The 21,713-nt window shown below is 37.8% G+C and overlaps 1 pseudogene; it reads right to left on the bottom strand.

Annotated features, from left to right (window-relative positions):
• Positions 1-1,974: 1,974 nt before the first annotated feature.
• Positions 1,975-19,911, bottom strand: LOC127442960 (gastrula zinc finger protein XlCGF8.2DB-like; annotated as a pseudogene).
• Positions 19,912-21,713: the final 1,802 nt, after the last annotated feature.

The raw sequence follows: 21,713 nt of genomic DNA, 5'->3' as shown, positions 1-21,713 counted from the left end.
CGGACATCGCTTTGTATTAGTCCTAGTGGACTACGCAACGCGATATCCGGAAGCAGTGCCTCTGCACAACATCTCAGCACGCAGTATTGTGGAGGCAATCTTCAAAATAATTTCCCGTGTGGGGGTTCCGAAAGAAATCCTCACCGATCATTGCACAAACTTTGTCACAAACACTACGCGAGCTTTACGAATTATTGGGTATTAAATCAATCCGCACCAGCATTTACCATCCACAAACAGATGGCCTGGTGGAGCAATTTAATAAAACCCTTAAAAATATGATACGTAAGTTCGTGCATGAGGATGACTGGTCAAATATCTATTTGAGCCCAGATGTGCGGTCACATTTCAGAAATATTTGATGACCAGATGGCAAGGTTTACCTATCAGAATCGAGTATTTCAGAAAGTTGTGATTAATTTGGGATTTTAACTTGATTTTCAACTTGAAGATAATGCCTTGCCTACAAAAGAGCCACAACTCTGCATCCTTCACTCTGGACATCCCAATTTGGTGTTTCAGAAATCTTGAAGTAATATTTTCCTTTTATGAATATTGTGTTACTACACTGAGGGTTTTGAACTTTTGCTTCAACTGTAATGGCTTTCAGTCTATGACATTTCAAGAGAAATTTGACACATTCGTTGAAAAACAGGAAAGAAAAGCATAACCTTAGAAATGTTGTGTCATGACTGAATGTGCTTTATCTGCATGTATAGCTGCTTTGTAGTCCACTAGGATCTATGGATCAAGGATATAGTATATTAGTAAATTACTAGCATGCAACCATACCATATTGTGAATTGTGAGAAAATGCTTTTTCTACATTATTACATACACTTACCAAATGTTTCAATTCCAGTGAAATTTTGAAAGCTCATCTTTTATTTTCCAGTCTCGAAAATAAGACATTCAGGTTGTAAAATTAGTTTTGAATATGTTTTTAAGATGACTATTTAAGAAAAGATTTCAAATACTTTAACTAGCTTACCTCTACCTGAGAATGTTGGGCATGAAAATAATAACACTATAATTGCTTTTTCCAGCACTACCAAAGATTTGACCCTATACGGACACCCAGCAAACTGACAATTTTGGCTTATAGATTTTTTTTAACATCACTGTTTGATGTATAACATAAGAGACCTGCTCCATCATAGAGTAGTTTTAACCAAGAAACCCACTGAGTTATAAATACTAAAATAAATATTTCCAACTTTCTTATGATAGCTAATTATAATATTTCTGCTCCATACTGTCACCCTTTAAGAAATTATAAGATTCATTCAAACATACATAAAACAACTTGCTACAACTTGTAAGTTTATAGCAATTTCAGCAATTTGTCAAACCACAACATTGTTTAAATTTTATGGTAACACTGAGATACTGTAGTTTGAAAGATGTTATCCTCAAAAAAAAAAAATAAATAAAATAAAAAAAAAAAAATTAAAAAAAAGGCTGCAAGTAGTGTTTTTGCCATAATTGCATAGAACATAAGACTGAATATGTCTCAAAACAATTTTACAAAAGTTACATAGTGTAATATACCCGCTTATTACACAGCTCTCTGGAATCCTCCATTCTGATGTATTTTGCTGAGCACCAAAGTATAACAAATAAAACATACTGGAAATGTTTATGACTTGATTGTATTACCATTTTATGAACGATGATGATCCGGTCCCAACAGTTCTCGAGTCAACAGTACACTGATCCAGGGACAGCAGTTCTCGAGTCACCAGTACAATGATCCAGGGACAGCAGTTCTCGAGTCAACAGTACACTGATCCAGGGACAGCAGTTCTCGAGTCACCAGTACACTTAACCGAGAATCGCCTCTTTCGGGCATGTCTGAAATACTGAGAACTGATAGGTGAGCTACTTATGGGCATGTGTGAACAGATGACTTGAATGAGGGGGCAAAATGCAAGTTTCTTTAATAATAAAGCATGCAGGAAATATGCATTCAACTAGTTTATTACACATCTTTATTAAAACATGCAAAAGCATTTCAGTTGAGAAATGTAAATACATTTTACCATTGAGTATTGTGCAAGCAGATTATCTTTTTTAAATTGTTATGAGCTGTACTATTTATATATATATATATATATATATATATTTAAAAGGATGAGTTGATTAAAACTAGTTTATTCACTTTATATGCTTTAGACACGTGACATCATTTTTACATTGGTCTTCAGCGGAGACATAAAACACGCAGACTCTCTCCAAGCTTTGTGCAATGGCTGTTCATGGCAAAAGTCCCTCATTTGCACGTGCTTAGGGTATAAGCACAAACACAAAATGTCTGTCCCAATACCCACACTTGCGGCCTTGCCTACTGGAATGCGCATGCACACGGCACTGAGAAGCACTCAAGACGTTCCCATGTTGGAACGATGCCAAAGCTCAGTGCACTTAACCCACACTATCACAAATACTGCTTCGGAGTAGTCTTTGAACTAAGTAATCTATATAATCTAGCAGATGTCAAAAATAGATTGATATGGATGATTGATGAGTGGACAGGTCTGTCAGTTAGGGTGTTGAATAGATGTGGCTGACTGATAGTTGTTTGACCCTTAGGATGTGGTTGACGCACTGTCCGGAATGGCTTCACTCAGCACAAGTGTGAAGCACAAGGCAGCAGAGGTTGAAAAGTCCTTGTTTGTGCAGGTGTGGAGATGTAGTTCGTCTGTTTTGTTAGGGAGAGAGCGGAGATTTGCAAGATGAATAATCAGTCACAAGGTGCAAGAACACAGGGAAAGGCAAATAACTGAACGTATGACTTATTGCAGGCTACAGCAAACTGCATTACTGTACAGAGAGAATGTAAAAATTGTTAACCAAACAGTGGTGATATTTAACTCAATTGAATTTTACTTTATTTTTGACAGACATTTAAGAGAAAAATACTATTTTAAAAGAGATTTATCTGCATTTTTCTTTTTCGTAATGTCATAATAGTACATAAGTTCATTTAAATGGCTAATGGATCATTCATAACAGCCTAAAGCATTTGGTCAATAGCCATGATCACTTGGTCAGGAAATGTTGAACAGTATTGCAGAAAATCACACAAGAGTTTACTATAGAAATGATCAATTTCTATTGTAAAAAAAAACAAACTTATGTATATATTCTGACATGTGCATAGAGAACAAACTATATGAAAACATTAGGAATCACATAGGCCTAAATCTCCACCATTGTACAGAGTGATATTACTACTGATACCTTCTCTTTTGTCTGGTTTAACTGCACAGGTGAAGTACAAAATACACATCTACCTGCAATATGTTAAAACTACTAGAAATATTTACTGGTGTAAAGTGTAACAACGAGCTCTGGTGTGTATTAGGATATTTTTATGACATTGGCCTTGTAAAAAAGTATCACCTGAATTGCGATGGTTGTTTTATTATAATAAACTTACGTCTCCCATGAACCGAAACAACCCAATTACACCAGAGAAAACGGTTTTGACAAATCTGAAGAATTGGGAATGTGTGTCATCCGTCAGCAAAATCATCTATTATAATATAAATGCCCCATCTAGACCACACATCATCCATCAATTAATAGCACATTTTCCTTTGTATGATCGCTCACGTCAGAGAAATGAGGTGGCATGCATGGCCATTGCTGGACTACCCAGAGGACAAACATGATGTTACCCACAGCAACGAGGTCAACCTTGCCTTTCTCTTACCTTAAGATTTCCTAGTTAGTAAAACTTGCTCTTAGCAATTTTGTGAACAAGTTTTCTGCAAAGACTTTTAGCAAGGAACTCTTCAGGAGAACTCCTTGTGAACACAGGCAGAGAATTAAAGTTCACAACATATTTCAAATCAGAAATCAAATTTGGCAACAACGGTATTCTAAACTGGGCTTCTTTACCTCAAAAACAAAAATGTTCAGGCTGGTCCAGCTAATGCGCATGCCCATTCTCAAGTAGACTGACAGGCGATTACTCGTTTAGATGATGGACTCTTTCACGGTATTCTTACTAGTTGCCATATTTAGAGTTACGATTTCTCCTATTCATATGTATAGGAAGGACCCTTCTCATCCTTATAATAATGTCTCTCAAAATAGGCATATTGGTATGACCAAAATATACTTTTGTCCTCATTTCATCCATCCTATAAGAGTTAGCACCATTTCACTCTTTTAGTCTTTAGAACACTGGTGTAATTTCTGTTTTGAATAACATTTAGTTTGATCTTGTAGCGTTGGTTTTTTTCTGAAACTCCTCCCACACTGAAGGCATGTGTAAGGCTTCTCTACAGTGTGAGTTTTTAAGTGGGCTTGCATACTTCCTTTATGTGTGAAACTCTTTCCACACTGATGGCAGGTGAAAGGCTTTTCTCCAGTATGAATTCTCAAGTGATCCATAAGGGAATATTTGTTGATGAAACTCTTCCCACACTGAGGGCATAGTGAAAGGTCTTTCCCCTGTGTGAATTCTCATGTGATAATTAAGGGCATTTTTGTCTATTAAACTTTTTCCACACTGAAGGCATGTGTATGGAGTCTCTCCAGTGTGAATTCTCATGTGCTCCTTATAACTTTTGTGGTGTGTGAAACTCTTTCCACACTGATGACATGAGTAAGGCTTCTCCCCAGTGTGAATTCTGATGTGGATATTAAGACTTCCTTTATGTGTGAAACTCTTTCCACACTGATGACATGTGTAAGGCTTCTCTCCAGTGTGAATTCTAATGTGCCTTTCAAGGGTTCCTTTTACTAAGAAACTCTTTTCACACTGCTGACATTTGAAAGGTTTCTCTCCTGTGTGAATACTTATGTGCTTTCTAAGGGATCCTTTACGTGTGAAACTCCTTCCACACTGAGGGCAGGTGAAAGAATTTTCTGTTTTTGCTCTCCGAATTTCTTTTCCTGAGTGTTTCTTTTCAGTCTGTGAGCAACTAGAAGATTTTTTTCCAGTCATGAAATTATCAGGTTTCTGATACTGATGTTTCTCCTCTTCATTCAGTGCTTCACTTTCCTCTTTCAGCTTCATCAGTTCTAAAATCAAAACATAATTTAACACAAGAGGAATTAAACTGAAAAGCTCAAATTGACCACAACAATAGAAGACAGCAACAGATATCAAGTTTTATTTATACGTTTGAATTATATTTATTTATAAATGATCTTTTGTATACTCAAGGTTGACTCTCATTCTCATATTAAGTAGCTTATCTTGAAACAGGCAATAAAGATTTATCCACCCCCCCCGATTGAAAATGAATTGTGCCCTAGTTGGTAACTTCTGAGCAGCGTCCTCTTCCACTGCTTTATATCTGCACATGAAAAATGTCTCCTCACCTGCTAGATGCCAGTAATGTATGCCTTTATCAGTGTTTGTGAATACTGGTCCTGGAATACCCCAACACTGCACAATCTGGATTTCTTCCTAATTTCACACACCCAATTCAGTTTATGGAGCATCTACTAATGAGCTGGGTTCAGCTGCACCAGCATTACACAAGTTACAACTTAGCCTAGTTGTGGCATAAATGTGCACCAAGTCACAATTTACTCACTAGTAAATATTTTAGCATTGCACCATTAACTTAGAACGAAACCCTACGTATAAATTAAACATATATGGAAGCCTCCAACCAGGTGTAATGATTGGAATAAAAAAAATTAGACTGATATTGTGTCAATGAACTCATGTTTTGAGTGACAGACTTCAATCCTTTCGATGTATGAAGTTGACATTTACACTAGTTAAAATTCAGAGAAAGAAAATTATTGGTGGCTCTTCAGCATGAAACTGATCTAACGGTGCACTTTACATTGTCGCCCGGTGTCAAGTTTCCACACATACAAAATATATTGGATATTAAAATGAATGTCAATTTTTCCAGCCTGTTGTATTAGTATTTATTTATTGCCCCTTATTTAAGATACAGTCCCTGAATAATATATCATTTACATAGGCTACATATTTATTAAATCTACTTTTATTACGCATCATATTTCAATGGGGATGTAATTTATTACAGCTGACAGTTACAGTTGTGCTCAAATTTGCATACCCTTGGAGAATTGGTAATATATGTACCATTTTTAAAGAAAACATGAGTGAGCAGTCAAAACACATTTCTTTTATTTCTTATTGGATTCATATTCAACTGTAGGTTATAACAGAATGGCACAATCATAAAACAAAACATGGCAACAATGGAGAAAAATGAAATAACCCCTGTTCAAAAGTCTGCTTACCTTAGTTCTTAATACTGTGTATTGCCCCCTTTAGCATCAATGACAGCGTGCAGTCTTTTGTAATAGTTGTCTATGAGGCCCCAAATTCTTGCAGGTGATATAGCTGCCCATTCGTCTTGGCAAAATGCCTCCAGGTCATGCAAAGTCTTTGGTTGTCTTGCATGAACCGCACGTTTGAGATCTCCCCAGAGTGGCTCGATGATATTAAGGTCAGGAGACTGTGATGGCCACTCCAGAACCTTCACCTTTTTCTGCTGTAACCACTGGAGGGTCAACTTGGACTTGTGCTTAGGGTCATTGTCGTGCTGGAAAGTCCAAGCGCAGCTTTTGTGCAGAAGAATGCAAATTGTCTGCCACTATTTTCTGATAAAATGCTGCATTCATCTTGCCATCAATTTTCACAAGATTCCCCATGCCTTTAGAACTCACACACCCCCAAAACATCAGTGAGCCACCACCATGCTTCACAGTGGGGATGGTATTCTTTTCACTATAGGCCTTGTTGACCCCTCTCCAAACATAACGCTTATGGTTGTGACCATAAAGCTCTATTTTGGTCTCGTCACTCCAAATTACAGTGTGCCAGAAGCTGTGAGGCATGTCAAGGTGTTGTCATTTGTGGCATTGGCACAGTAAAGGCTTCCTTCTGGCAATTCGACCATGCAGCTAATTTTTGTTCAAGTAGCGTCGTGTTGTGCTCCTTGAAACAACCACACTGTTTTTTTCCAGAGCAGCCTGTATTTCTCCTGAGGTTACCTGTGGGTTTTTCTTTGTATCCCGAACAAATCTTCTGGCAGTTGTGGCTGAAATCTTTCTTGGTCTACCTGACCTTGGCTTGGTATCAAGAGATCCCCGAATTTTCCACTTCTTAATAAGTGACTGAACAGAACTGACTGGCATTTTCAAGGCTTTGGATATCTTTTTATATCCTTTTCCATCTTTATAAAGTTCCATTACCTTGTTATGCAGGTCTTTTGACAGTTCTTTTCTGCTCCCCATGGCTCAGTATCTAGCCTGCTCAGTGCATCCACGTGAGAGCTAACAAAATCATTGACTATTTATACACAGACACTAACTGCAATTTAAAAAGCCACAGGTGTGGGAAATTAACCTTTAATTGCCATTTAAACCTGTGTGTGTCACCTTGTGTGTCTGTAACAAGGCCAAACATTCAAGGGTATGTAAACTTTTGATCAGGGCCATTTGGGTGATTTCTGTTATCATTATGTTTTAAAAAGTAGCCAAACAACTGTGAGATAATAAATGGCTTCATATGATCACTACATTTAAATTTGTATGCATCAAAATCAATGCTAAAATGTCAATTTCTGCCAGGGTATGCAAACTTTTGAGCACAACTGTTTGTGAGAAAACAAGGTTTAACATTAACCGTAACAATACAAACCTGAAATGCATGGCATTTTAACACTTCATATTTGAAGGCTGCTTTTGGATCAATACAGGTCAATGTCATTATGTAACTTCACATTACTTTATGGATAGTTTACGACCTACTAGCCAAGTTTAAACTAAGCTTAGCTTCAGAACAGGTGGTGCAAACAAATTAAGCACTGATTTAGTAACAAACTAACAGTTACTAAGCCCTTAGTGTGAACTTCATGTCCCAACTTAAGTGAGAGCTTACGCACAAGCTGGTGCAACCCCATCCTGTAGATTTCTCAGGCGTGTTAATTTAGGGAGACATCCAAGCTGTGCAGTGTTGGGGGTATTTTAGGACCATGATTAGGAAACACTGGCCTGTAGTGCTGTAAATACAGGTCAAGCTTATTTCTACTTGGCGAATTTAAAGAAATACAAATACTCATTAAGGTCCTGAACATTTATTTTAGGCAGATGCTACATGGTGCAAATAATAGTATTAATAATAGCACACTGTATAAATACTAACAGTATAGGGTACAGCATCACTGTCAGCGTGTTTGTCTTTAATGTTTGAATCACAATATTATTATTATAATATTATATCATGTAAAACATGTGGACAGAAGTCACTGGTAGCGGTCCACCACATCATAAAAATGGAAAAAGGATGTTCATCTAGTCATACACCTAGCAAGTTCAATATTTTTTGGCATGTTGCTTTTAGAAGGATGAATTGAGAGACTTCTCAGAGAGCATTTATGCATGCTGACAGCACACTGTGCTTTTGCATGGAGTTACTATCAGCACGGTAAACTGAGAAGTTATGTCCCAATTATTCTCTTTATTGAAAGTACTGCTTGTGTACAAATTCAATTAATGGACTTCAAATCGCCTGCTTTAAACAACGTTTCCAATTCTATGCATAGTCCACTATTACGGATTGGGTGCACTTTAGTTTAGACACCACACTTCCACTGACACATCCCATACACTAGTGGGCATGACGCTCACAGTGTGCTACTGGGTATTTTGGGTATCGCTAGTTAGCCAGGTGTGTATAGCTAGTCGCACGGATACTGCATGTGATTTGTTTACGTTCTAATACCGGTTAGTGTTAGTGAAACAAAGCATGTTTAAGGAGGAGGTTTTCTTTTTGTTTGAGTAAATAGTCTGGCATTTTACAAAACATTGGAAAGATTAGATCCTAGTATGTTTTTCAGAAAAGATTTGGTCCGTGCTGATTTTGTCCAACTTACTGTTGCTCTGTTGAAAGAGCTTGCAGTCTTTAATGGACTTGACTTAAATTTCTGAAAACTGGAAATGGAGATTTGATGTGGAGGCTTGGTATTACAGACAAGGCTCTTGTGAAAGAGAAACAACAAGAGGTGCTCGTAATGGAACGAGAGTGGCTGGCTTAGTCGGTGTCCGATGGGACTGATGCGATTCTTGGGTGTCTGATGGGACTGATGCAATTACTCAGTGTCTAATGCAGTGGTTCTCAATCCTTTTTTGATGAACACCCCCCTACTTCATTCCCTTAACTTAGCACCTCCCTCAATGCATTGCATAATTTTCAAGTTTTGTTAATAAATTCAGCAGGCTAACACATCATGAATGTGAGACCAAACCTTGTGTTCTTAAATTTAAGCAGATGGAGAGCTATATCTGGGACCTATAAAATGAAAATGCAAAGACAAACAAATAAGTGGTATTATTATATTTCAAAAGTAAGTGAAATTACAAATAATATTGCACATTTTGTCCCACTGAAATGCTCATTCTACATTAAAGCTCTGATTTTGAGTTGGATGTAGTTGTAAATATACTGGTATCAACAGTAAATCTATAACATCTACACAAAGTAAAAAGTTAACCTAATTTATGTGACTAAATTATTCTAACAGTGTGACTGAGTTGGAACTCCTTTCATTAGGTTCTTATTGATTCAAAAGGAATCATCTCTTGGAATTTCTGAAAGCCAAAAAAAAAAAAAAATCAGTTATTTTTCTCTTACACAAAATTAATTTTTTTAGGATTTACAAATTTCTATTTCATCTAAAACAAAAAGGTGTATTTTGTATTTGCACTTATGAAACAATTTATTCATTCATTTTTATAGTTTTAACCGTGGTATTTATAACAAGACCACAGTAAGCACATGTAAGCATGGATCTTCACTACCGTGGTCAGATGTAACATGATTTCTATAAAACAAATTATGGCATTTTTGTTATTACAAAAAGTAGGCCTACTCTAAACACATAAACAAATACAAAATATAAACATTTAAAAGTTGTAAAAAAAATGCATTATATTTCCTCACTCCCCTAATGTAGCCCTGTGACAAATTTAATAGAGCTGAATATTAACATTTACATTTTAAGGCCATAACAATTCAATTCATCAAAATACTGAATTTACGATTTGATACGATACTTTAAACAAAGTCTGAATCAAAGAAAAGTCTGAATGTTTGTTACTTTAAAAACATATGTAAACTTATCCTGTAAAATGTAATAAAAAGTACTGTACATTTAAGTGCAAAATGATCCATCAGGAATGGACTAGGGATGGGCACCAGCAATCAGAAGAGACAATCAATAATGAAAACTATCATCCATAATGACAACACGATGTGACTTTTCACTTAATTTGAAATTCAGTGACACCTATACACAAACGTGTCAAATATCAGTGATTTTGAGATCATAATTATGTTTAATTTTGAGATTGATTAGGTTGTGATTTTCAGCGGTAACTGAAAAACTAATTTAGCAAAACTTTTTCCTCAGATGGTACCGCCAAAAAAAAAAAAAAAAAACCTACTGTTCCACAGAAGTCATATGTGTTGAGGGGAAGTAAATGACAGAAGTTCCAATTTTAGGTTAACTACACTTATGAGCCAAAACATTTATGACCACTCACAGGTGATCATAACATTGATCATCTCCTAACAATGCCACATATCAATGTCTAGGTAGATTAGATGGTAAGCGAACAATCAGTTCTTGTAGTCAACGTGTTGAATGCAGGAGAAATGGGCAGGAGTAATGACCTGAGCAACATTGACAAGGGTCAACTTGTTATGGCCAGACGACTGGGTCAGAGCATCTCTGAAACGGCAAAGCTTGTGGGGTGCTCCCGGTCAGCAGTGGCGAGTAGCTACCGACAGTAGTCTGAGGAGAAACGAACCACAAACCGGCGAAAGGGTGTTGGGCGTCCAAGGCTCATCGATGCGCGAGGGCAACGAAGGCTATCCCGTCTAGTCTGAACCGATAGAAGGTCTGTGGCACAAGTCACAGAACATTTTAATGATAGTAACGGGAGGAAAGTGTCACAACACACAGTGCATAGCACCCATACTGCAGCATGGATGCAATGTAGCCACAGACCAGTCAGAGTGCCTATGCTGACCCCTGTCCAGTCAAAAGCACCTACAATGAGCATGGGAACTGGACCTTGGAGCTGTGGAAAAAGGTCATCTGGTCCGATGAGTTGCGGTTTCCTTTACATCACGCAGACAGCCGTGTACATGTGCGCCGTTTACCTGGGGAAGTGATGGCACCAGGATGCACTGTGGGAAGACAAGCCAGTGGAGGGAGTGTGATGCTCTGGGCAATGTTCTGCTAGCAAACCCTGGGTCTGGCCATTCATGTGGACATCAATTTGACATGTGCCACCTACCTAAACATCATTGTAGACCAGGTACACTCCTTCATGGCAATGGTAGTTGCCTCTTTGAGCAGGATGATGCGCCCTGCCACAATGCACAAATCGTTCAGGAATGGTTTGAGGAACATGATTAAGAGTTCTAGGTGTTGCCCTTGCCTCCAAATTCCCCAGATCTCAATCCGTTTGAGCATCTGAGGGATGTACTGGATCAACAAGTCTGATCCATGGCGGCTCCACCTCACAACTTACAGGACTTGAAGGATCTGCTGCTAACGTCTTGGTGCCAGATAACACAGGACACCTTCAGAGCAGAGGTTGCGCTAGAAAAATCTTTATCCATAATTTTGATGGGCTGAGTTGTAAAATTTCCGTCATGGTCTATTTTTTATCCATCAGAGCCTACGACATTCAGAGGCGTTACATCTATTAAATGGCACATACATGACAGTGGATAGGCTTATATGTTCTACCTGTCAATCAACCGCTGTGCTATACTATGCCGGTTATGTGCGGCTTTAAATGGAAATGAACGTCCGAGTGGAAAATTTGAAAACGCACATACATGTCACAGATGAGAACAACACAAATCTCTATGGCTCTAATGCAGGACCTTGACTAAAATAACTGACAACTCTGCTCTAAATGTCATGTTTGTGCTTAAACTAAAAATGCAAGTTAGCAGAAACAATATGGCACTTTTTTGCACTTTTATTTTGATATCATACTTTGCTCTTTTTTATAATAAAACACTAATCATGCAGTAACACAAATGTAATTATTGATAAATGCAGTCATTATTTCAGTCAGTCGCTCTCCTCGAAATCCAAACACGGTGAAAAAAAAGACACGCACATTGCAGGTGTTAATGGTGATGACGCCTCTAAATAAGTATCTTAATAGCAGGCAATAAACGGGGCACACACAGCGGGAATGTGCGTGAAAGAGATAGAAATCAAAACTTATGCTCTAGGTTAAAACGATCTTTTTTTATCTGTCAAAATGACGGACAGCATTTGGAATTATCAGTCAATGTTTAAAAACAAAAAAACAGTAAAAGATAAATTCCGGTTAACACAACCCCTGCTTCAGAGGTCTTGTAGAGTCCATGCCTCAGCGGGTTGGCGATGTTTTGGCGGCATGCAGAGGACCAACATATATTAGGCAAGTGGTCATATTGTTTTGGCTCAGTGTATTCCTTTAATGTTCTTCAGCAATCATTAAATAAAAATAAAAAAAAATTGGCACCAACCTCTTTGTTCCTCAGTATCTTCATTTTCCAGTCTGAATGGTTCTGTAACACTGATGTCTTCAATCTCTTCTTTAACAAACTCCATCTTCAGTAGCACGTCAAGCAAATTCAATTCTAAGGATCAAAGAGGATGGAAAAATGATTTGGTGCAAAAATAATATTTATATATATATATATATGTGCAACAAATCATTTTCGGGAGAGAGCCACATGCAGCTACAGTGTGCGTGTTTGTGTTGTGTCTTTTTGTTTCATAAAATATTATTTTGATGGTTCAGCCGGTTCCCGCCTCCTTTCCCATCCTTAACCTTTGTTACATTGGTGCCGATGCCCGGGGAGGAGGAGGGATGCGCTGTCGTGGAGTCCTCGCCACTGCCATCCACCCAAGGGAGCAGCCGCAGCCATCCGCTGGGGGACGGAGGAGTTGCTGCCGACTGCCTGGACGCGGAGGAATGGCCACCGTCCGCAAAGAGAGGAGGGGCTCGCTGCCGGCCGCCTGGAGCGTTGGAGACACTGCCAAGGGCAGAGGAGTTCCCTACCGGCCACCAAAATGCGGAGCGGCGTTCCATCCGCCAGAGGACTGGCTCCGGTTTGCCCTGGGAGGGGCGGCTGTTGTCCGCCAGAGGGTGGAGAAGTGATCGAGGACCAGGCGACAGCGTGTCTGGGAAACCGGCGAACAAGTTTTTTTTCTCCCTCTCTCTCACGTTGCCCTTTCCATCTCCTTTTTTGTTTGTCCCTCCCCTCATAGCCCCTCCGCAGCCCTAGAGACGTGGGGAAAAGCCTGCCGGCAGGCGCAGCCAGAAGGGCAACACCCGCCCCCGGCCCCCAATTGGGCTAATCAGCCGAGAGGGATAAATGCGGCGGAACGTGGCAGTTCGGGAGAGAGAGAGCCACATGCAGCTGCAGTGTGTGCGTTTGTGTTGTGTGTCTTTGTTTCATTAAATATAATTGAAACAGTTCAGCCGGTTCCCGCCGCCTCCTTTCCCATCCTTAACCTTTGTTACAAATATTATACACACACACAGTATATATACACAATTATAACCGGACATCTGATAAGACTGTTATATATATATATATATATATATAACAACATGTCTGACAAATGTCTTTGGCTGCTGCATAGCATCTTGTTCCAGTGTATCGTCTTCATTAAATTTGCACTCTTGTAGTCTCTGTGCCTGGGCCATCCGGTAACAATATTGTAAAACAATTTATATACCAATATATGATGAGTGACTATATAACCTAACATTTCTAAATAGCAGGATTTTTTTTTAAAATACAGCCATGTCAATTATTATGTAGCTGTTTCTTAAATATGTAAGGCTACACAAGTAATTGTTTTAAAACTAAATTTAAGTCGCTCTACAATGGCACTTATTTAATTTCAAATTTAAGTTTAGTGTCTTAAGCAAAAATGTATTTCTATGCAAAGAATGCAATTAAAAATAAGCTGTCTTAAACTAATAGAGGAGATTATTTCATTACACAAGAAAGGTCATGGCTAAAAGTACATTTCCAAGGCACTTCAATTTCCAATTGACAAAGCTGGAAGCAGCATTCATAAATTTTTTTTTTTAAATATGGTACAACAGCAACCTTCTTGGGGTGTGGAAGAAAGCAAAACTTCACCAAGGGGAAATGTTGACTCCAGCTGACTGAATATTCAAGAAGTAATTAGGAAAGATCTGTGGAGTCCTGGAAGAAGGTTTTATAGACGTATGACACTAAACTGAAAATGAGTTTTAGACCCATGGGTCAGCAGTACGTCTGGAGTAAGATGACAAGGTGATGACAAGAATGACACCATCCCCACAGTCAAGCATGGAGTTGGGTCAGTCCTGTTATGGGGGTGTTTGCGGCTGCAGGAAACGGCTATCCTGACTATGTGACTGACACCATGGATTCTTTCCGGTATCAGGCCATTTTGGCAAAAATAAGATGCCTTCATTGTGTAAATTGAAGCTCGTGATCACTGGACTTTCCAACAAGACAATAACACCAAGGATACATCCAAGTTGTCCAAAATCTGGTTCAGGGATAGGTCATGGAAAGTCCTTAAATGGCCCTTTCAGTGCATCATTAAAATCCCATTGCAAACCTTTGTTGGGATTTCAAGGAAGCAGTGGCAGCACAGAAATCAAAGAATGTCAATGAGCTGGAAGCTTTTGCTCATGAGAAATGTGTAAAAATTCTAATAGAGAGGTGTCCGAAGCCTGAGAACACTTACCTGAAACATTTTTTTGCTGTTATTAAGGATAACGGATGCTCCACAAATGACTGACTTTGGGGGTTGAATATTTCTGACATGACATTTTAGAGAATTAGTTATTTTTTTATTTTAAAATTTGGGTAAACTGAACTCTTTGTTCTCAAGATCACTCAAATGTGTTTTAAAAACTTACTTTGACTGTTTACTGAGGTTTTAGTTTGTGTTTTAATTCACATCAACAGAACGTATTTCTGGTCAGGGGTGATGAATAATTTTGATTGTGTGTGTATATATACACTACCGGTCAATAATTTTGAAACACTTATTATAATTTTTTTCCCCCACATTTTAGAATAATAGTAAAGTCATCATAACTATGGAATAACAAATGGAACTATGGGAATTATGTTGTGACTTAAAATCCAAAATAAATCAAAACTTTGTTATATTTTAGTATCTTCATAGTAGTCACCTTTTGTCTAGAATTTGCAGACATGTACTCTTGACATTTTCTCAAACAACTTCTTGAGGTATCACTCTGGGATGCTTTTTAAACAGTATTGAAGGAGTTCCCATCTATGTTGGGCACTTATTGGCTGCTTTTCTTTATTATTTGGTACAAGTCATCAATTCCAAAAACTTCTATTTTTATTTATTACATTTTAGTTTTATAATTAAATTAATATGGTGGCACAACTATATTTTGGTCTACAAAACTCATTTAAAACATTTAAGCATACGCCTTCAGATCAAAAGATTTTTAAGATCATGAGAAAATTTCAGTCAAGTGTTTCAAAACTTTTGACCGGTGAGTGAGTGAGTGAGTGAGTGAGTGAGCGAGCAAAATTGAGTGAGCTGAAAAAATACTGGCAGACAATTTGCATTCTTCTGCATGAAAGCTGCGCATGGGACGCTCTTGGACTTTCCAGCATGACAATGACCCTAAGCACAAGGCCAAGTTGACCCTCCAGTGGTTACAGCAGAAAAAGGTGAAGGTTCTGGAGCGGCCATCACAGTCTCCTGACCTTAATATCATCGAGCCACTCTGGGGAGATCTCAAACGTGTGGTTCATGCAAGACGACCAAAGACTTTGCATGACCTGGAGGCATTTTGCCAAGACGAATGGGCAGCTATATCACCTGCAAGAATTTGGGGCCTCATAGACAACTATTACAAAAGACTGCACGCTGTCATTGATGCTAAAGGGGACAATACACAGTATTAAGAACTAAGGGTATGAAGACTTTTGAACAGGGGGTCATTTCATTTTTTTCATTGTTGCCATGTTTTGTTTTATGATTGTGCCATTCTGTTATAACCTACAGTTGAATATGAATCCCATAAGAAATAAAAGAAATGCGTTTTGCCTGCTCACTCATGTTTTCTTTAAAATTGTACATATATTACCAATTCTCCAAGAGTATACAAACGTTTGAGCACAACTGTGTGATAGACAGACAGATCCAGCTTTTGACACTTAGGACAAGATGCAAACATTCATTGATGCTCAAGAAGGCAACACACTACTATATGCATACTATACTTTATGTAAATATCTGTAATGTAGATTGTGAAGAGCAGTATTAAATAAAATATTTTCTCTCATTTGTATAAATTATGAAAGGGGTGTGAACATTTATGAGTCAAAAGGGAATGCAAACTTATCTCATCAACTATATATACTGTTTATTAAACCTTCGATTAATGGGTCTTTTCTTCAGCTTTCTATCTATCTTCTACCGCAATCTAAATCAAGCAATTCTGTGATTTGGTGACTAAGAACAGCCATTTGGCTCCTTAATGTTTCAGTTTAGGAGCCAATGGCTTCTAAGTCTTTTTTTTTTTTTTAGTCTGGAGCCCTGCTCTGTCGTTTGTGCTCGCTTCTGGTTTGTTCCGTGTTTGGTATCGTTAAAGCATTCATTTTTGGGCAAAGATTTAATCTTTCACCCTATCAAACTCCAAATGCAACAACAAAAATTGTCCGTGTTTGTGCTGCAAATTATGATTTGTTTAAAGACTGTGACATTGCTGAACAAAGCTGTACATACTGTTTATATAGGCTAATTGTTCAGAATTTTTTTTCGCAAACAGCCACAGTATTCAGCTCTGAATACGTTTATTAGTTTTAATTTTTGCTAGAAGCTGGCGTGACTTGCGTTGAAGGTGTTTGTGTAATAGCATAGTCCTATATGTTAGCTAATATTCAAATATTTGATTGAAATTTCAGCACAATGTTTGAAAACATGTTAGGTGCTGTTCACATGCTGGATTGCGTTGTTGCTAGAGGTGGGGGAAAAAAATCGTTTCAGCGATGCATCGCGATTCATAATCAAACGATTCTGAATCGATGCTCAGAATCAGAATCGATTCTGAGTTCTGTTTACGCTGTGACAGCGCTATGGATCATGAAAAAACATTGAACTAAACAGTACATAAACTGCAATGGTGATATCGGAGTTGTTGTTGTGTTCAGTCCATATCTGTTGTACTGCAATGTCAGTGTTGTCTTGTTTGTTACACAACGATGTTAAATTAGCCGGTAGGGCTGAAATGATTAGTTGACACTGACAACGTCAACAATAAAAACAAATGTCTACAAAAATGTTCATTGTCAAATAGTCGTTTGATCTCATTTAACGTAACATGATCACATGAAACTCTAATGATGACGTGCAAGAGCAGTTCACGCCTGACTGAGAGGAAGAATTACACAGCTCACAGTCCAGATGAACTCTAAACTTTCCAAACAGCTTCAGGTGATGTACATCACAAATTATGAGGGAATTATAATGCAAAAACACAAAATAAATACAGAAACACTCTCATTGTGGAATAAGCGTAGCCGGAGCTCTTTAAAGGAAACACCTCGGCGTTACATCTTAAATGCAGTTATATTTAATGCGTTATAGCTTTATTAAAGTTCAAATAATACAGAAGCAGATCATGTAAATAACTACAAACTCTGAAACTGTCATTTCTCTGTACGGTCAGCGCCTCTTCTATGAGCTGTGCGAATGTCCTGATCTGAGGGGGAGGGATTGAAACTGCACCCGGCTGATGTATGCTGTCACGGGGATGCTCATCCCTCAAGTGCACACGCTTAATGCAGCTGGATTATAACGTGATGGCACGCAACTTATTGTATCATAATATATGTCACTGTGCATTTCTTATCGTGAAGAAAATTGGCAATATGCAGCTTTATTAATGAGAGAGTTTGTTTTTTTGTGAGTTAAAGATGTTTTCAAATGAACAGAAAGGTGAGAGAGGGTAGTCTTCGCCACATTATACACTGCAAAATACATTTTTGATTTGTTTTTGTTTGTTTTCCAATATAAATATCTAAAACTCCTTTAAAACAATGTACATTTACTTTAGCAGCTATGCTGCAGAAGAACAAATTGTTATCTGAGAATGTTGAATATAATATTAAAATATCTAAAATTCTTTAAAAAAAAAAAAGATGCATTCACCTGAGAATCAGCATATAAGATATTTAGACTTGCTTTTAGAGAATAGATCTTTTATAGTGTATAAAGTATATTTTGTCTTTACTGCACTGACAGAAGTATGAACAAGTGAAAAAATACACATATTTAATATTCTCTTAAATCAAGTCTAAATATCTTATATGTTGCTTCTCAAATAAATGCATCTTGTTTTAAGGATTTTTAGACAATTTTAAATGAAAAAAAAAACACTTGATAACAATAGGATTTTTTGCAGTGATTTTCTTTACTGAATTAAACTTAATAGAAAGTATTTCTTTCCCTTTAATTCAGTGAATGTCATTTAGAGGTATTTTTAAAAGATGATTTTGTCCTCTTTATTGTTAGTAAGCACGTTTAATACAACCTTTTTAGTCAGGGCACAAGCTGAATAATCGGTTAAGAGCTAATGATTAATCGTTGCAATAATCGCAGAATAGTCAAATATTCATTCTAATAATCATTAGATTCATTGATTATCAAAATGATCATTAGTTGCAGCCCTATTAGCCGGATAGCTAGCGGCTACCGAGCATCATTACTGTTTGCCTGCTAATACTTCCTAAACGGCTGATTTAATGACACAGATTTAGTTAGCTAGTTGTGTGTATAACTTTAATCAACTGCTTGCGTTTTTTAGCGACACGTCCCTGATCCGATCGTCTAGATGTAGAACATAGGCTAAGTATTGAATATTACCCAAGTTTATGTATATTGATTTATTTCTCTCGACAAATATCAATTTCTACTTGCTTCAATTAACCTGAATAAAAACTTCTACACCTTTGCTTTTTTTTGCCACTTGATAAAATATGAATATATTCCATTACATATGGAGCTTGGTGATGTTAAGACTTGTCTGGCTGAAATCTGAGGATTCCGGCACAGTTGTGGTTCAGTTGCGGCTGCATGCTGTGGGGACACGATAAGTGCGGCTGAGATTTGGCCTCTTTCTTGGGTGGATACGGCTTTCATTCGGTAGGACCGTAATTATATGCGGTATGTGGGTCAAACTCACAGGCGGAAATTCAGCCAGATTCGGGCCAAAATAATTTTGCTATCTGGTAATGTGCTCGACTGATGTTCAAGTATTTACACACCGCAGAGTTTTTCGTTAGACGCCAGAACTCATCTCTGTAACCACTTGACGATTTCGTCCCACCTCCTTTCTTCATGCACAGAGTCCACAATATTCTCCAAGTTTGTGCCCATTGTGGAGAAATCCTCGCCATTATCTCAAGTTCCTCGTGGATAAACACGGAGACGCTGCGCAACAACGAAAGTCGCGCGTTGTCATAAAGTAAGAAAGTTGCGCCAACATATGGTCACATATAAAAGACGTGGATTCACAGTTTAATCGATTACGGCAGCATATAGTTCTTTCCATAGACTATCAAGTGACTTCTAAGAGAGTATCTTCAATATTAGTTTGCACAAACACATGAAATATCGTCACATGAACTGAACAAATCTGATAACACATGAAAATAAAAACACTCACCAGTTTCATCACTCGCAGCACAGTATCTTCATCTGTTTGTTCAGATATCTCAGTGGAGCCTGCTGAATAAAAAAAAACAATGTTTCTTACAATTATAAATTCATTTCTAGATGAGCACACAGCAGACTCAGGCGCAGTGACGCAGCCCTTATGACGTCAGAGATTCTTCTTCTTTGTTAATGGCTTTTCACTCATTAGGAGCATTACCGCCACCTACTGATTCAAGATTCAAGATAGCTTTATTGGCATGGTAAAGGAAAACATTTACATTGCCAAAGCATAGTAACCTTAAGTATACATACATACATACATACATACACATTTAAACACATATACATGCAGTTAAAGAAAAACCCAGCCAACATTTCCATGTGTGTTTCAGATGGGCTGTCACTTGGGCTCTGCATGGGCAACCCAAAAGGGACCCAGAGAAATTTGTCCATTGGCTCCAAATGGGCCACATGTATGTCAGCCCATATGGGCAAATGATGGGGCCACTTGGGTCCCAAACGGGTGCTAATAATGGGGCCATGGTGGGCTACACCAACACCCTTATGGGGCCTGCATGGGTGATCACACTGGACCCACAATGGGCCCTTATTTTGTCCCCTTATATGGGGTTTTTGTGGGACCGCAGTGGGTTAAATGTGGGCCCCATTTACGTGTATTAAATAAATCCGAATCCCATGGGTCAATTTAATGTGCTACTTTGTAAACTTCAATTCTCATCTAACAATGTTTTTGCAAACCTGTACCCGACCAAACCAAGAATACGTGTTGCTCTAAAGTTTTAATGTCCAAGAAATTACATGTTCTTGTATTATTTTATGATTTAATCACTTTCGTCTTTGATTCTTTAATACAAAGATTTACAGTACTGTGCAAAAGTCTTAGGCACATAAGATGTTTCACAAAAACATTTGTCTTAAGATGGTTATTTATATCTTCAGCTTTAGTGTGTCAATAGGAAAAAATAAATTTTAGAATCCCAATGCTGACAAAGGTCATTGCTGACTTGTAGGATCTTGCTGTAATATAGGGGTAGACAACCTTTTTGACAGGGAGTGCCATTTTTTATTTTCCTGGTCAATAGCTGTGCCGAAAAACATGCGCATGGATGTAATTTTTCAAGGTTTTAGTCCATTATTCTGATTTTAATAGTTTATTTTTCATTACAAATGATATTATCAGCAAAACAGTTGTGTGCAAAACCTGATGATTATGATATAATTATGATCTTGCATGTGAATCTTCACAGAGCATCTTAAGTGCTTTAATTAAATAAAACCTGCCCTTTTGTACAAAATGAGTTAACAGTTAATGTAACAAATTTGCTTATTTGATTACTGATCACGAAATTGTGTGGAGTCTTAAATATTTCTTATATAATGTCATAAATGTTTCAAAATCACGCAGAGGGGTAATCACTAGTACACAAGCAACAGTGAGAGAGGAGCAGGCTAGTTTATTTATATGAAGTTTTTCGCACCTGTATTCCAATCTACATCTTGATGTAATCCTTCCTCGTGATCACGCAGTGTGATTTCATCAGCTGAATGGGAGGCTAAACACTTTTAAAGTGTGACGAGACTCACGCTGTGTGTGCAAGCCATTCACGCATCACAATCCAATCAACTATTTAGCACTTTTCAGTGAATCGCACCTGCAAAATCCTAAAACTTTATTTCCAGGTTTAATGTATATTTTGAGTAGACACAGATTTTTGAACCCCATGATGTGGGTTTATTTTTTCTCTTTTAATCATGTAATTTTGAGTGTGATGATGGTTTAAAGAGGGTGTACCTGTATACTGGGTTGGAAATCTCAAGGATTAATAATGGTGTTTTCCTTATTACATTACGTGTTGTTCTGAAAACAAAAAGAAACAAATGAAACACAGAATGTCACCTGCGCAGCCTGACCGAAACAAAGCGGGCACATTTACTCGTGGGATTAAC

This window comes from Myxocyprinus asiaticus, chromosome 6 (genome assembly GCF_019703515.2).
Source record: "Myxocyprinus asiaticus isolate MX2 ecotype Aquarium Trade chromosome 6, UBuf_Myxa_2, whole genome shotgun sequence".
NCBI lineage: Eukaryota > Metazoa > Chordata > Actinopteri > Cypriniformes > Catostomidae > Myxocyprinus > Myxocyprinus asiaticus.
The sequence above is the reverse complement of the archived record's forward strand: the minus strand, read 5'-3'. Positions and strand labels throughout refer to the sequence as shown.